The sequence below is a fragment of the Pleurodeles waltl genome, chromosome 8, assembly GCF_031143425.1.
Source record: "Pleurodeles waltl isolate 20211129_DDA chromosome 8, aPleWal1.hap1.20221129, whole genome shotgun sequence".
Lineage (NCBI taxonomy): Eukaryota > Metazoa > Chordata > Amphibia > Caudata > Salamandridae > Pleurodeles > Pleurodeles waltl.
The window spans coordinates 1,078,749,006-1,078,763,421 of record NC_090447.1 but is presented as its reverse complement, the minus strand read 5'-3'; positions in this window follow the sequence as shown (position 1 = coordinate 1,078,763,421).

Here is a 14,416-nt window from a genome sequence, read left to right as displayed (position 1 = left end):
TTACCTTGCATCCACTCTCCGGGTTGATCCTAAACAATCTGAGGAAGTTGCTGGGGGGCCCCTGACAAAGTTGAGCAAATGCCCACCAGTGTGGGAGCCAGAGGCATGTTTGGGCTAGGCTGAGATGGGCCTTCCTGAGCCTTCTACCTGGCAATGACACTCTTGTTGTTTGCGAGTGCCAGTGTTCCCACTGTTCAGCAGAGGTGACCTGCTGCCCCAGAGGACTGGAACTGTGAGCCCTCCCTGGTTCCTGGCAAACAGCTGAAGAGTTGCTGTGCCCCATCTTGGATTGGCCATGGCCAGTGTGCTCCCGCGCTTGCACCCATGTGGGCTGGCGTATTGACTGGGTGGACCGGCACAGATTCACCCCAGCGGGCTCTCCCCAGCCAAGTGACAGAAGCAGAGGTTCTCAGGACGACTAGGGGGACAGTTGGGGAACCACGTAGTCAGACCAGGGGTCTGCCCAGAAAGTTTGAAGGCCTGAGGCAGTTTTCTATGTGTTGCCTGTTGGGCCTTTTTGGAGCTTTGGCATGGTGGGATGAGGCCTCCACTCCAGTGTGCACCTGACAGCAACAGGGATCAGAGTCAGAGCACCACCTATGGACACCTGTACCTGGAGGTGATGGAGGCGCAAGTGGAGAACTGGGTGACCCGCTGTTCTGCTCTATTAGGTCCTCACCCCCTGGGTGACCGGAGTGGGGGTGCTTGACAGGGGGTGCCTGGACTTTTGAGGAGGCAACAGGGAGCCCACCTGGTTGAAGGGGGGGGCTGTGGTCCTGATAGTTGTCTGGTGACTGCTGGCACCCTGAGCTGTGCTTTGTGCTTGTACAGCCTTGGGCAGGCCTGGGCTGAGGAAGCTGCACCCAAACTTTCCCTGCTGAACGCAGCTGCAGAGGACTTCACTAGCCTGCGGAGCCTTGATGGGTCTAACTGTGGTGTGAGGATCTGGGCATGTGTCTGAGGTGTCAGAGAGCTTCTTAGCTTGCTTATGGGCCTTGACCATTGGGGTGACATTTGGGGTGATGGAGTGGGGGTGCACGGGGGGTCAGGCCCTGGATTGAGAGCACACCCAACACCCGTTGGGAGGCCAGACCAGGGTGGCCGGAATCTGGAGCAGGGAAACTGGTCTGCCACACAGAACCTAGACCTTCTCTGTGCATTGGACCTTCATTGGACTAGGGGGATTGATCACTGGGCATCCTTAGCTGCTGTAGGGCCTAACAACGGTGCAACTAGCTACCTGGCCCACAAGCCACCCCAGTGCAACATCTTGTACTGGTCGGCCATACCATGGCTGCTGGGAGGGAGCCATCCAACTTTCCTGAGTTGCTGCTGTTTGAGAGACTATGATCAGGAATCCTGTACATTAGCAGAGTCCTGCGGGCTCTGGGTTCTACGGGCTAGGTCACCTGCATTCACTACAGACTTGGGCCCTTGACTCTGCATTGAACACTGCCCCAGAACAGGACATGTGACATACCAGGGCCTGTAAGCAGCAAACATGACAGCCTGAAAGTTGCACCGAACCAGGAAGGGGGAATTCTCCTGGCAGCTCTGCCTATGTCTTACAGGGCCAGACAGTAGCACCTCTACTCTGCAACCTCTAAGGCTGCCATGGTTCAGTATTCCCTGGCGTGGTGGTGTCCCGCTGGTTCTGAGGGTGCAGGGGGCTTGTGACTGAATGCTCACTGGGAATGTCTACCCTGAATGTAGCCCCATCTTTACCACTGGCTATCCTGTGGAACTTCTTCAGGGTATTTTAGGGAGGCACTGGAGGGACAGATAGCTTGTGTTTCCATTGAAGTTAACCTATTACGCGTGTATCTATTCAAAGTAGCAAAGTGGATAATGCAGACACCAATAAAAAAACTCTACAAATGGAAGTCTGTTTGCATAAACAACAAGTGTCCTAGATATCAGTTGTTATGAATTCTATGGAAAATCAAGTTCATGCCAACAAAATGAGAGTTCAGGATCAGTCAGCTGAGACATTTCTTTAGGGTTGGATGCAATGAACATAGGGATGTGGCCAAGAAGGCCAAGATGGCGGTCGAGCCTTAATGGAGCTCCCATCACCCAATCCTGCACTGGCCCTTATCCTGCCTGACAGCAGCAATATTTCTCCCCTTTCCTGCCTCTCATTGCCTACAGAGATTTGAGCATCTTTCTCTGCCCTTCTGATGCAACAAAGAGGCCACAAGACCCTGCTAAAGAACAGGTGCAGACAGCAGGCCATGGTCGGCATGGCAGATGGGAGGCCATCTTATGAGATCCACAGATGCCCGGGAGCACTGCCTCTGGCTAGGATTGATTGCTGGCGCACTACTCTGGTGATGCTTTGAGACCATGGATTTGAGCCACCACTAGTCTGGCCCTGTGAGCCTGGGGCTTGGCCGGGGGCAGCAGAGGACCCATGTGAGGAGAGTGTGTGTATTGCAAATGTACAGACTTCCAGACAACTGGATGAGCTGGTAGGGGAAACTTTATGGTGCATGCACATGAATATCAATGTGGAGGAGCCCACAATCAGTCTGCCTTCCGCAACAGCCGTGCATCAACTGTCCATACAATTATATCCCAACGATCACAAGAAATAGTGCAAACACTGATCATAAGTTAGGTATAAACAATAATTCACAGATCAAATAATAACTCTGTAAAGGTCAACACTGTGGGAGGCCCTGGTGGTGACATGTGCAGTGAGTGGGTGGTCCAAGCCCCAGGGACAGGGTTTTGACTTATCTGTAGTGCAGGGGAGAGGTTGGGTGGCCTGCGCCGAAAAACTGCTGATCCTCGGTGGGAGTCTGCCTGCTGCTGGACACGGCGCACTGGAGGGAGGCGGATTGTGCCGAATTGTTACCTTGCTGCTGCGTCAAGCTGGTCTCTTTGGGGTGTTTCCTTTGACATATGCTGATGGCACCTCAGGCTAGGGGCCCGATTGAAACATTGGCGGATGGGTTACTCCATCACAACGGTAACTGACATCCTGTCCACCAAAATCGAAATTATGGCATTGTGTAATATTTTATTAATAGTTGTTTTCTTATTGTATTTCCTGTTTCTTTATTTTCATTGTATTTATTGGTATGTTCCTTATCTCCCCCATTCTGCTAATGTTTCAGTAGATTGGAATGTTCTTGACATTCCAGCCTCCCTGAGACGGTCATTGGAGGTTGGAATTTCTTGTTCTGGATGAAGTTTCCTTTTCCTGGATTTAAACGTAAATAAACATCATCCTTTTTTCAATCCATGCAATTTGAACTTCTATTCTATTGGATTAACGAGTAACTCACTACATTTTGGTGACAATTGGTACTTCAAACCCTCTCTCAGATTTTTGTTTTAAGGAAACTTCAACACAACCCAAGAAACCTTTGTTCCATCTACGATTTCATTTGTGGACCTGAACAACTCTGTACATTTCAATCTACTGTTTTTTTACTTTATTGGAATGAGGTTTCACTTTGCACTGTGAAACACGCATCGCGTACGCTCTTCAATCATAGACAAGTCTAGCGGATCTGCCATCCGCGTCTCCTGGCAATGGTTGCCATTTTCTGCCCAACGCTTGTTTGACTCTTCTGCACCTTTCCACAAATAGCGCACGCCCTTATTTAAAGTGTGTTCATTTACACCGCACTTTTACTAGTTCAATGATTATACTCATGCAGTTTTTATTTCTGGCCTGTGCTAAACACTTTCCTTAGCCTCCTTTGAAACGCTTCTGTAAACCCGAACATTCTGTGCTCAGCTCAGCGCTCTGTTTAATGCTTCGTTAAACTTACTAAGCACTGCATATTCTCACCGCTAGCAACTTTGTTTCAGGCAACAATTTTACTATCGATCTAAATCTCCATCAACTCAAGTTACATCTGCTGAGAAATAGAATATTTCATACATTTGCTGAAACTCTACTTGTAGATACCGTACTGCAGAAATTAATCAAGTTGCTGTGGGTGGTTTTTGTAATTACTTTTCTGCACACAGCTATTATTGGTCAAATTCATTGCTGGTGCGCACAGCTACTATTTATGACACTTCAGAAGCTCACACACTTAATCGTGGCTGGAGGAACATTGCATTTTGCCAATTGAAGGTCCTCATCGAAAATATTTCTTTTTGTGCCTTCAATTTCATCGCTTATTGCGTAGAGGGTTTAAGGATATGCAGAATATTACTCCACCTCCTTTCTTTGTCTCTGTTCCTAGAGATCCTCCCATACCATGGCCTACATGGAAAAAAGTATTTTTAACATATATTCGTGTTTGTGACAGAAACTTATCTGCGGAAGGGAAAACATCAGTTCTACAACATTGTCTTGGAGTTGAAGGTCAAGAAATTTTGGAAATGTTACCTTCAATATCTCCTCCTGATGGTGCTGATGGAGACACTTCATTAAATGATATTGAGTTAACTTTGCTTAGGTTGGACGGACATTATTTGCCTAAAATTCCCATCATTTTTCAAAGGTAAACGTAAACAAAATGATGATGAATCTACTGAAAATTGTGTGATAGCTTAACGTAAATTAGCCGCTCTGTGCAATTTTGGTGAGAATGTTGATGAGTGTATTCATGATCAGTTTATGCTTGAGTGTAAAAGCAATAAAGTCAGAGAAGCTTTATGGTCAAAATGTGACCCTACTTTAGATGAAGTATTGACAGCAGCCAAATAAGTTGAACACTCAATGTCATGCACTGAAGACTTGAAGAAGTCTAATGGTACTCTCATTACTGTTCAAACTCTAGATACCAAGTCTAAAAATAAAAGTCAAGTAAGAACCAAAAAAAAATATTATGTTTTAGAAGCGGATCTTCCACTCACCTTGCCAATAGCAAGGAATATTCTGCACTTAATGTGGTTTGTAAAAGGTGTGGGAAAAGGGTCACTTTGCCAAGTGTTGCAAATCGTTTGCAAAATCTAAGTTCAAAATTCATGAAGTTCAATGTGATGGAGATCAAATTTCGTTCTTCAAATTGTAAATTTTGTTAACTGTGTTTCCAGAATTCATTGTGAATATCCTTCTGATTCAGTTGATGTGAATGGTATCACCATTTCTATGATGATGGATTTTGGAGCTAAATTATCTCTTGTGTCTGAAATTGATTATGCTAAATACTTTCAAGGGAAAGTTTTGCTTCAAGATCCTGATGTTACACCTTACAGTTATGGAGGCAAACCTAAAGAACTGAGGGGGTACTTTGATGCGACTATTGCACTTAAAGGAAACAACTTTGGTAAAGTTTATGTCCTTGCTGTTGGTGATACCATTTTAAGCTGGCCTCATCAGAAGATGCTTGGTATTATTTTGAATCCTAATTCAGTTCCACAAGTGCAAGTACAGAAGGTTGATAATTTTGGTACAGAACTCATGAATGAATTACCTGATGTATTTGACTCTAAAGTAGGTTGTATAACTGGGTGCAAACACTGCATTTGTTTGAAAGAAGGTTCTGAACCAGCAGCATGTAAAGTTAGAAGCATTCCTTTTAGTTTGCTGAGAAAAGTAAAGCTAGAACTTCAAAGGTGATAATCTGAAGGCATTATTGAGGAAGTTGAAGCAGCACAATGGATTGCCCCGATTGTGGTTGCTACGAAGAAATCTGGGGACATTAGGTTGTGTATTGATCTCAGGCATCTCAATAAAGCTATTATTGAAGATAAGATTCCATTGACAAATATAAAGGAAATGGTCAGCTCGTTGGGTAATGCCAAGTACTTTACTACTTTAGACCTGAGCTCTGCATATCATCAGGTCCAACTGTGTGAGCAATCAACATTATTAACCTCCTTTATCACACCTTTTGGTGTTTATAAGTTTAATAGGATGCCTTTTGAACTATGTTCTGCAGTTTCTGTTTTTCAGAGACTTATGAACGAGATCCTCTGCAAATTAGATGGTGTCAAGTTCTTTCAGGATGATGTGCTTATCTTCACGGACACTCTTGTACAACACATTTTGAAGATCAGAGAGGTCCTGCAAATATTTTGTTCAATGGGAATCACATTAAAAGGGCAAAAATGCAAATTTGCTTCTCCGGAGATTGCATATCTTGGACATGTAATTTCTGGTGATGGTTTGAAGCCGAAGGATGATTTGGTCAAATCGATAATTAATTTAACCGATCCAGAGAAAACGGAAGATGTTCAAGTCTTTTTAAGCATGGGGGAGTTTTACGCTAAGTATGTTCCAAAGTTTGCTAGTAGGTCCTGCTACATCAAAGATTTGCTCAAGAAGGGGGCAGAGTTTGTTTTCTCGGACGAATGTAGGAGAGAATTTATTGACCAAAAAAATGCATTATCTTCTGCTCAGTACCTCAGCAGCTTTCAGCCAGGTGTACCGTGCTGTATTATCACTGATGCTTCAGATAAATTATTGGGTTGTGTGCTTAAACAAATAAATGGAGGTTGCGTTTGCTTCCAGAGCTCTGACAGGAGCTGAATCCAGATATTCTACCATTGAAAAAGAGGGGTTAGCTATTCATTGGGCAGTCAAGAAGTTTAAGCAATTTCTTTGGGGATCACGTTTTATTGTGCTGTCTGATCATAAGCCATTACGGGATATCTTTGAGAAAAAAAAGGGGTTGGATTGTATATCTTCACACATTTGCAAGTGGATTGTTGGTCTCCAGGATTTTCAATTTGCTGTTAAGTATGTTCCTGGATGTGAGAATAAAACCGCTGATTGTTTGTCTAGGTTGAGGGCGGTGAGTTGGGAAGTGACTGATGAACTGAGTTTGTGGTGGGTTGATCATGATGTCAAAGTTTGTAGTGTGACTGATGGTTGCATTTTGGAAAAAGAATGGTTGGAGGAATTACACAAGGATGAACAGTTGGTAAATATTAAAGATTTGCTGTTATCTGGCAATACCTTGCTGGGTCGTGAGAATGGGGTAGTGCTATACAAGAAAGTCTGGAATGAGCTCTCTGTAGAGAATGGTCTAGTATTGAGCACTGGTAGATTAATACCTCCTTTTGGTCTGTGTGAATGCTTGATGTCTCTTGCACATTCAGGTCATCATGGCATATGCAAGACCAAAGAGAGGTTGAAAAGTGCTTATTGGTGGCCAGGTATGGATTTAGCTCTGGAAAGAAAGGTCAGAGACTGTGTGGAGTGCAAAATTCCTGATATAACTTTGAAGAGGAGTTCCCATGGAACTGAGGGAGGTTCAAAAAGAAGTGTGGGAAGAGGTTTCCTTAGACATTATGGGTCCTGTAAGTTGTGGTTCTATTTCCAAGTATGTTGTAGTCTTGATGGACGTTTTATCTCGTTGTCCTGAGGTTTTGATTACTTCAGATGTGACGTCAATGTCGATCATAAAGTTTCTTATGGATGTGTTCGCCAGAGAAGGGAAACCCACTTGTATTCTGACGGACAATGGTGTTCAATTTACATCCAAGTTGATGCGTGATGTTTTGGTATCAAGAGATATTGTGCATAAAAAGTGTGCTTTGTACCATCTTCAATCAAATGGTATGGTTGAGTGTTTCAACAGGACATTGAAAGAAACGTTTCAATTGGCTAAGCACATCAAAGTAAGTTGGATGGATGCTATCAGAGCGAAGGTGGAGAATTATAGTTATACTCCACACTCCAGTACTGGTCAATCTCTGTTTGTTTTATTTAGAAAAAGAGTTCCCCACATAAAAATTAGTCCGCCGTGGGTTAAGGGGTATGTTAAAGATTTGAAGAATTGTGAAGATCTAAAATATATTGCCTTGGCAAAAGAGAAACTCATGCTAGAAAAGAGGAAACACACATATGATGTTCGCAAATCTGCGAAGGAAGTAGTTGTGGCAGTGGGTGATTCTGTTAAAATAAAATTGCCTGGTAGGGTAAGCAGAGGACAATCACATTACAGTAGGATTTTCAAGGTTATTAAAGTGTTCAAAGGAGCCATCAAGCTCGACGATGGACATATTTGGAATTTGAACAGGGTTGGTAAACTCAAGACTGATTAGTGCTTTTCTTGTTAAATTTATTGTATTCCTTTTCTTCTGTTTAATCTTGTTTTGTTTGTTTTATTGTGTTATTCCAAGGGGGGGGAGTTAGTGTGGCATTGTGTATTATTTTATAATAGTTGTTTCTTTATTTACATTGTATTTATTTGTATGTTCCTTCTCCCACATTCTGCTACTGTTACAGTGGCTCAGAATGTTCTTGACATTCCAGCTTCCCAGTGACGGACGTTGGAGAGTGGACTTTTTTGTTGAGGATGAAGTTTCCTTTTCTGGGATTTAAACTTAAAGAAACATCAAACTGTTTTCAATCCATGCAATTTGAACTTCTATTCTTTTGTATTAACAAGTACCTCACTACAGAAATCCCATAAAATACAATGGGATTTAGATTTTGGCAGGTGGGATATCTGTCATTGTTGTGAGGGAGTAATCCATCTACCAATATCTAAATCAGGCCCTAAGTCACCAACTAACCGGTGAGAGTTTTCCAGCATGGACCAGACTGGGTGCTCCCTGGGATGCCTTGTGACTGCTGATCCCTATTCCCCAGTGACATTGGCAGAGACTGGCGGTGAGATGTGCGACCTCCGATTCGATGCCTGAATGTTCACTGCAGAGACTCATCATATTGCACTGGCTGGCTGCTTGCCCCACTCACGTATAGACCTCAGACTGCCACAACAGAATGCTCGTGCTACCCTGGGCAAGCAGGTCAGTGATCTTACGACTCCTCCATCTGCCATGTCTGTGAACCTCCTTTGCTTGATGCTGACCTTAGGATGGTAGTAGCACCTCATCACAGCTGATCAATACATGGACAAGCCAGCTGCTCATGCTGCTGAAAGGCTAAACCGCATTTCTTGATTTCACCATCACCCTCCTCACCGGGACTGGCATTGTGGTGTGACAAACCCTCTTTACTGAAGCAAGCAGAGACAAGAATGGACCAATATACCACGTCTGTAATGGATAACCAGGGGTTATGGGCCCCCCCTGCATGCCCTGCCAAGCCCCCACGGACCTGCCAGCCATCCTTGTGGCAGTTCAGGACTCTAGGGAGGTGGTAGAATCCAAAGTAGACAGTGTCCACCTTGACCCTTTCCCTCATGCGTGAAGACCAGCATAGGGTGGCGGAGAGAAAGTGACCAAAACTGAGACCCGGATTTGGACAACAGAAGATGATGTAGCGACCCTCAAGTGCTAAGTCTCCAAACGAGGTCCACAGTGGCTGCACTGGAGGATAGGGTGGAGGGTGCCCAAATGTGCTCCAGAAGAAACAATCTGCACATTATCACCTTTCCGGAGGGGTTAGAGGTCTCCGGGATGGACTTCATCTGGAGGAATGGCTCCTGTCCTGGGTCCACACGACAAGCTGTCTCACTGTTTTACACTGGAACAGACGCTTTATCCCCTTACTAAAGGGCCTCCACCAGGGCCCCCCTTATCCTGGGAAAGCATATATTCTCAACCATTAGCACCGTAACGCTACGCTCTCTGAGGTCTAAACTCACCAAGAATTGTGGTACCTAAACGCCAAAATCCTAATTTTCCCAGACTATGCTAGAGTGGTCAAGCAGAATTGCCACTCATTTGAGGATGTCAAACAGAAACTCCAGGCGCTCAAGTTACAGTACATGCTTCTCTTCCCAGCTTGTCTCAAGGTGATCTTTAACTCATCAACCTATTGTTTTGACACCCCTGATCAAGCCTGGGAATGGCAACGGAGCAGCCATCCCTGCATCTGGTGGGCTCAGGGGGGGGCTGACAGAACTGGGGGTGATGGAGAATCCTCTGTTCCTTCTTGCCCAGACCCTCTATAGAAAATGTACCCATCCTGACAAAAGGGCAATCTGGGCAAGTGTGGAGGGCAGGAATGTGTGAGCCGATCTCCTGATGTGGATGCCCCGAGTGCAGTTAACCCTGATGCATCCCTCTCTGATAGCCAGCTTTCTTTAAGACCATTGAGGATGTACCTAATACTTCCACTTGAACCCCCCGGCTTGCCACACATGTTACTGCACAACCCACCCACTGCTGTCCTCCCGCTTGGACATACCTACTGAGAGAGGCGATGTACCTCCTGCAGTTAGAATGTAGGAGAAGGAGTCTGGGAGCAGCCCTCTTACAATTCTGCAGTATAAGATGTTGCATCCCTAATGTTAGATACTGCCGTCAGGCACAGTTATCCTTTCTACAGGCAACTGTGGACCTCGACTGAGTTTATCCCCTACTTTAGTTGTGTTATGCTATTCTTATGGGTGACAGGTGCTTAGGGGGTCATTATGACCCTGGCGGAAGGCGGAGAAGAGGCGGTAAGACCGCCAAAAGGCTGGCGGTCTTTTTTTTGGAATTATGACCATGGCGGTTACCGCCATGGTCATCCGCCGGTTCTCCGTTCCGCCAGCCACGGCGGAGACGACTGCCGGGCTGGAGACCTGGGTCTCCAGCCTGGCGGCCGTCACTATACCGCTGGCGGTATTTGGACCCTGCTAACCACCATGGATTTCATGCGGTTTGAAACCGCCATGAAATCCATGGCGGTAAGCACTATCAGTGCCAGGGAATTCTTTCCCTGGCACTGATAGGGGTCTCCCCCACAACCCCACCCCGACTCCCTCCCCTACACCCCCCACTACCCCTGCCACCCCCAAAGGTGGCAGGGCCCCCCTCCCCACCCTGACCCCCAACATCACATCACTAACACACACACGACACGCACGCACGCACTCATGCAGGCACCACCAACACACATACACGCACACACACCGACATACATGCCAACATCCACACACACAGTCAGACACACACACCCACATTCAAACATACATGCACACATCCATACAGACATACCCACAGACATACATGCACTCATTCCCAAACACGCAATACCCCCGCAAGCATACACACACTCACACACCCCCTCTACATACACACACCCCCATGCACACACACAACACAGAACACCCCCCCACCCCCCTCCCCTAACGGACGATCGACTTACCTGGTCCGTCGATCCTCCGGGAGGGGACGGGAGCCATGGGGGCTGCTCCGCCGACACCACACCGTCAACAGAACACCGCCACGCCGAATCAGAGGACGTGATTCGGTGGGCGGTGTTCTGTTGGCATTGCGGTGGAGGTGGAGCAACCTCCACTTCCCCGCCGCCCGCCAGTATGGCTGTTGCCGGCTCTCCGTCCGAAAAAGGACGGAGAGCTGCCAACAGTTATAATACGCCAAGCGGAAAACCGCCACCACTGGCAGTCTTCAGCATGGCGGTCCCTCAGCGGTCTTTTAAAAAGACCGCTGAGGTCATAATGACCCCCTTAGGGTTTAGAAGTATGGGGTCGGGGATTTGGAGGGTATGTTGTTTTAAGTTGAGTTTTGCTTTACATTGATTCTCTTTTAGGCGTCCATTGCAAGGATTCTTCGCTGTCCATGTTTCTATACACCTGTCAATCTCCATGGTGTTCTGTGTTGACATACCCCTGCCTCTGCGGGGCCACAGGTTGCACAGCCACTTCTTGCCCTCAATTCCAGATGATTAGAGTCATCTCCTGGAATGTGAACAGTTTTGTAGACTGTATGGTGGTATCTGCCTCCCACAAAGACCCCTGAGGGAGAAAAGTGGGAATTGAAGGGGACACCTGGAGGCCCAGCACTACAACTTTATCTTGTGTTATGTCCCCCGTAGTTCCGACGCTCAATTCTATAGTTGCTCCAGACCTTGGTGGTGACCCTTCCCTCTGGCATGACCGTAATTGGCTGTGACTTTAACGCAGGCCCAAACCCAGTGCAAGACACATCGGACACACAGCGGCTGAGTAGGGTAGCACACTCTCCTCAACTGAACTTGTGGGCAGACTCCATTTGTCTCTGAGAATTATTACATTCGTGGAACCCAACACAGCAGTCCTACACATGCATGTCTGTGGCCTGCAAAATAGAGGTCAGAATCGATCTCATTTGGCTTTCGGCCTGTGACTTATTATCTCTACAATCCATTCAGATCTTGCCACGAGGCATATCTGATCATGAGTCCCTCCTCCTAGAATGGTGTCATAAATCGCATTGCGTTCGTCCAATGTGGAGATTTAATACTTGGCACCTGATGGGCCAAGAATGTGCAGACTTCATGGAAGAGGTGCTTTAATCCTTCTTCAAGGTTAACCTCGGCTCAGTATTCTCTGTTGGGAATTTAGGCAGGGCAAGCAAACCTGCCCTACGGGGCCTGCTCAAAAGATAAGTAAGGAGGGGAGCCAGTTGGCCCAAATGGCAGATCTTAAGGCCCAGATCATTATCTTCGAGCGGTGAGCTGGAGGTCTGGACCAGGGAGTGGTTGAGCACCACTTGGTGCAGGCATTGGCTAGACTGCATCAGATCTCTCCAGAGGAGGCGAGGTGGTGTTAAGAGAGCATCCACCCAGTGGGTATATTAGTCCAGGGATAAATCCAGCAAATTGCTGTATTAGCTGGCGACCCAAGGTGTTTCCAACAGGATAGTTCCAGCCATTAAAAACTCCTCTGGGGCTCTCTGTGGGGAACTGTCTGATTGCATAGGCCTTCATGACATTCTACCAAGACATCCATTCAGCACCTCCGGTTCTTGTGAACCAAGTTCAAGCCCCCCTCCTTCGATATATCCCCTTGCCCTCAGTTCCTGACTCCTTGGCCCAAACCCTGGACTAGCTTCTAACAGCAGAAGAAAGTTGCTGCCTATATCTGATCTTCAACCTGGGAAGACTTCTGGCCCTGATGAGTTCCCCATTGAATTCTTTAAAAGATATCATACTTACGTAATACCACACTTGTTGGCCTTCTATGATGATGCATAGAAAAGTGGGCCCTTTCCTCCAGATCTTGACAATGCCACCATTGTCGTCATAGCCAACGCGGACCAGCCTACATACCATTGTTCCTCCTACTGGCCAAACTCTCTCACTAACACAGAGATCTTTGCAAAGGTCTTGGCGACCAGGTTGAGCCAGGCACTGTCTTATTTGATTCATCCAGACTAGTGCAGCTTAATGCTGGACAGAAGCACCTGGCAATGCATCCGGAGGGTGCAACTCACCCTTTCCCAGTCCGACCGTCTGACTCACCCTCTGGCCCTCCTTCTTGTCAATTTATGGAAGGCCTCTGACACAGTTTTATGGCCGTTCTTGACATCCATACTCTAGTGGGTTGGCTTTGGGCCCTCCTTTTGGAGACTTTTGGGTCTTCTCTACAACATCATCACTGCTCAAGTCCGAGTGAATGGTGGCCTTTCTCAGCTCTTCCCGAGCCACAGAGGTGTTCGTCTGGGATGACCTCTATCCCCTTTATTGCTTGCTCTCGCAATTGAGCCTCTGGCATGCCTGATACAGTGAAATGTTCGGGTTTGGGGATGGCAGTGGGAGAGAGGCATTGAGGATCACATTGTTCTTTATGCACATGATGTCATGCTTTTCCTCAACGACCAACAGTGTTCGAGCTCTAGATGCCTTGAAATTCTTTGTCTCTAACAAGAGGTCTCTGGCTCGTGAATTAACACACACAAATCACTCTTGGTGGAGGTAGCTGGAGATGCCACTGAGCAGCACTGGTGCCTCGAGATACCAGTGCTGCAGAACTTCTTTAACTATCTTGATATTCATATCTGCTGCCTCCCACAGTTAACCTGCTCTCTGAGTAAATGGGGCTGCCCTCCACTAAATCCGATGAAACATATTGCTGTCTTCAAAATGATGTGTCTCTCCTGATTCCTCTTCATTCTGACAACCTATCATCACATGATCTCTCAGACGTAGTTTTGATTTCTGACCTAGAAGATGACTGCATTGTTTTGGGTGGGGGAACGATATCATGTTGCCTTCACCTCAGTGCAAAAATCCACTTTTGATGGCAGCCTAGGCATGGCTGATATCTATAACTATTATCTTGCTGCACATCTGGACCCCATCAATGAGTGATTTACGGGGGGATGGGATGATCCTTTCGAGCTGCGTCTTATGGGTTTCAATGGCCTTCTCTGACTGCTATATGACAACCCGATACCTCAGTCGACTCCCTCCTATACCAGAGTGATGCTGCTTTGCTGGGGAGCGGTCTTGAGCTTTACCTTCTTTAACCACCACTTTACAGAGATGATGCAGCTGTGGCAGGTTACCTCACTCAGACAGATGTCGGGTCTTTTGAGGTTTGACCAATAGGAGAGAATATGAAACTCTCACTTGGGAGACATTTGCTGAGGTGGGACGCTGATATCCTTTCAGGAATTGGGAGATCAATACAGTCTCTCCCACATAATTATTTTGGTATTTGCAACTGCGTCATGCTTTTCAGGTCCACCTCCCAGTGGATCCCCAGATCCCCAAATGCAGTCCATTGAGGCCAAGCTACTACTGTAATGGGAAGGTTGGGTAAGGGAGCCATATTGATGATCTATAATTCCCTACTTATCAATGCGCCTGATCACT